Source organism: Ipomoea nil, unplaced genomic scaffold (assembly GCF_001879475.1).
Source record: "Ipomoea nil cultivar Tokyo-kokei standard unplaced genomic scaffold, Asagao_1.1 scaffold1286, whole genome shotgun sequence".
NCBI classification, from domain to species: Eukaryota; Viridiplantae; Streptophyta; class Magnoliopsida; order Solanales; family Convolvulaceae; genus Ipomoea; species Ipomoea nil.
Window position 1 is genome coordinate 2,217,501 of NW_017617714.1, and position 4,143 is coordinate 2,221,643.

Sequence of the window (4,143 nt, forward strand, 5' to 3'; positions counted from 1 at the left end):
TATCATAACCCAAATTATTAACGGTAGGATATAAGAAGTCGAAGAACTTGTAGTACTGGGTAATGCTCAATTTCCCCATTATCCTATTAACTTCGTCAGCTTTCGACGATTATTATATGACATTGGGTATTAACCTTATGTTCACACCCAACATGGTTTAGCCGAATCTCTTAGCTAAGTTTTTTCCCACTGAGTTTTTCTTAGTTTAGGGTTTTTAATGAGGCAACCGGTGTAAATCGCGCCCCTATGCTCAGCTCAGACCCGAGGAGCTCGTCACGGACTGTGTACTCAGATCTTTCAGCCCGAACCCTTCCTTGTTAGCTCAACGTCAGGGCACGAACTAGGGAGAGGGAGGGGGGAGGGGCTACATGATAGGGAATATATCCTGAGTATACCGCCATACGTATTTTTGTATACACATTTGGTTTCGGGTACAAGTCGAGGGCCTATATAAGGGGCCCTAGCCCTACTCTCAAGGGGGCTCTCTCTCTAGACTATCTATCTCTCTAAGATACACTTTCTACAACATTTATGTAATTCCTCCCAACTCTCTCTAGATTATTCAAGAACAACACAATGAATAAAAGAGCTTCGGGGAGTTCATTTATATCATGTTCTCTCTACCTCTCATCTATTTTTATACAGAGATTGTACACAACATATAGAAGGGAATGAATTTGTTCTATCATAAGCTATGGATCTCCGATATTCTTCGAACAACAAAAGGCATGGATCTTTGAGCTTAACAATCCATCTATGTTGTATGTTTAGAATATTGTGTATTTATATGTGGGGTATAGAACACATCTGGTGAGATTGTTCTCTTACCATCTATCTAAACAGTCCTTGATATAGTGGATTGGACTCACCGTTGGTGGTCCCCCAAACGTAAATGTGGTTACATCGAATTGGGTAAACAAATCTCTATGTGTTGATTTGTTTTTACTTACTATTTGATACATCTTTACTTCATAATTGATAACCTTGATTGTTAATTGGCTAAACAGTAATTGAATTAGTAATCATACTTTGAACACACAGTTTAAGGAATTGTAATTTCGTTAAGTATTAACTGTTTGGTTAGTTTATTGCACAAATTTCTAATCTGGCTTAATGACTAATTAAACCTAATTTGAGTTAGTATTCATAATCAATATAAATAGTTAAATGTTGATATATTAATCAGGATATTATCAAGAAGCACTTGAACTCTCATGTAGTGCTTTGTGGAATTACACTACATAGTCTCACTTGTATTTTGTGCATGAATATAGTCAAATACTAGTGAAAGGTGTTTGGTAAATTAGCTGTTAGTTGATAGTTATTTTGTATAATTTCTTTTCTCTAAAAGATATTGAAAAAAATTACTATGAACAGCTTTTTGAATTTTAGAATTTTAGAGTTACAAAAAGTTTATTAACCAAATACTTATATTAATTTTTTAACCAAGTCAGATAGCTAATAATAGTTAAATAAGTCAAAATTAGCTAATAAATTAATTTTTTGTATTGTATGTAAGTATACACAAGCATACACAAACTTTTCGTAGGGCCAAATTATACTTACATGACTTTATTTATTTATTGCATTTTATATGTTTATCTTAATAATATTTCAGATTAAAGACAAAAATTAGCAGGCATTAGTCAAACCTCCATGTCATGTCATGTCAAAGTGCGTTGACAGGGAAATTATCACATTAGTTTTTTATTATTTTTACTATTAAAAAAAATCAATTGAATTGTATTATTAAAAAAATTAAAAACAAAAACGACAGAGACAAAGAAGGGTCATGGTGATTATCCTATTTAACAGCAGAGAATATGGTGGCAAGGCCAATGCTGGGCAAGAGAACGATTCACGCTAGATCTGGTTCCCCATTGCCGACAAAGCCTATCCAATTTTAGCTGGCCATGGCGCCCTGACTCAAAACGACATCGTTTTGTACCTGTTTTTTTTTTTTTTGAAAATTCTATTTTTCGTGTTTGATATTAACTTCTTAAAAAATCTCATGTTTTGAATGTATATAATTGTATAATAGAATGTACATAAACCCCTAGCATAATACACATAGGCTATATTTGGCAAACCGCAAACATAGCTGAGAAGGTAGCTGAAAGCTAAAAAAGAGCTAAAAGCCGAAAAGCTATAAGCTTGGAGCTGAAAACTGAATAGCTGTTAAGCTAGCTGTTATATTTGAAAGTGTTTGGTAAAATTAATTTTTTGATAAGTTGATAGATGTAAAAAGACAAGAAATGACATATTCATAAAATTTAAATTAGTTTGTTTACCTATTAAAATTTAACATTTTGTTTTCAAAAAAGATTAACATTTTGAAATAAAATTATTAGCATAATAATGATTTAACATCTCATAATGAAGTAGCAATATTGTTGTGAATCTCCTTCATATAATAATAATAATAATAATAATAATAATAATAATAATAATAATAATAATAATTGTTGGTTTTAGAGTTTTTTGGCCCAGGGAGGTCCAACACAACCTTGGTTAGTGAATTCACCTTTCAAAAATAGAAGGGACAAATGATAGCTCTTGTCAGTCTGTGTATTTTCTTGGCCTGAACTTGCCGTCCCCTTTACATTCTTGAGGAGTCACCTTTTACACATTTAAAGCCATAAATTGATCTATTAACTCTAAGGGCCGTTGGGCTGCCGTTATTGGGCCTCCCAACGGCTTGCTGACCGGGCTTCTTAAATGGCCCCTTTTAATGCTCCAACGGCTATCTTCGTGCCGCTTGCCTACTCGCGCCGAGCTCGGGCTCGAGCCGACCTCTTGCTTCCAACTTCTGCCTTTTCCTGGGTTGTTTCCTCTTCTGGACTTGGCCTTCTTTCCTCTTGGGCCTCTCTTCTTCTTGGGCTTTTCTTCTTCCCTTTTGGGCCTCGAGCCCACGGGGTTCACACCCCATCAATAATAATAATAATAATAATAATAATAATAATAATAATAATAATAATAATAATAATAATAATAATAATAATAATAATAATAATAATAATAATAATAATAATTGCGGTGAAAGTTGGCGGATAAAGGAGAAGAGAAAAGAATTTTAATTGAGAAGGATAAAGGATGTCATTTCTTTAAAATATTAAGGACAAATATGGAAAGAAAGTTAGGAAGCTACTAGCTTATTTTGAAACGCTACTTAAGGTAGCGTTCCAAAATAAGCTCTTATTTTAAGCTACGAACTTATTTTGAGAGCATTACCAAACGGAGCTTATAGCTTATTAGTAGCTTATTTTGAGAGCATTACCAAACGGAGCTTATAGCTTATTTTATAGCTTGTTTTGTAGCTTCTTATTATTACTATTATTATTATTATTATTATTATTATTATTATTATTATTATTATTATTATTATTATTTAGAATAATTTAAATATCTAAAATCTAAATAAATTTAAAATTTTAATATAATGTATTAATATTGGGCACCTATTTTTTGCGTATCGCGCATAAAAAGTATTAGTAAGGGGTCGTTTGGTTCACGGAATGTTAGATTACCTTAGGGAATGTTAGATTGCTGGGAATGTTAGATTACTGGGAATGTTAGATTACTGTGTTTGGTTAAAATTGGGGTATGTAATATAATCATGTTTGGTTTAGGGTTATCTTTTATCCGCACACTATAATATCCTTAACATATTTTCATATATTTTAATAAATTTAAAAATTAATATAAATAAATAAGATAACGGTATCATATATAATTACATGATTTTAAAATATTAACTAAAATCTTGAACTTGAGAAACAAAATTATTTTATATGCTAACCTAACATAATAAAAATAAAAAATATATAATTACAAAAATAATTATATATATATATATATATATATATATATATGTGTGTGTGTGTGTGTGTGTGTGTGTGTGTGTGTGTGTGTGTGTGTGTGTGTGTGTATAATAAATTAACATAACCTTAGAAATTGAAGGGAATCACATTCCCTTCAAAATCCTATGTGGAGGGAATGTGACATTCCATGGGAATGTTAAATTCCCTGAGATAATATGAACCAAACAGAGGAATATTAGCTTTGAAATGTCACATTCCCTTGGTTATGTTATATAACCTGAACCAAACGCCCCCTAATAGTATAATACTCAAACTCAATATA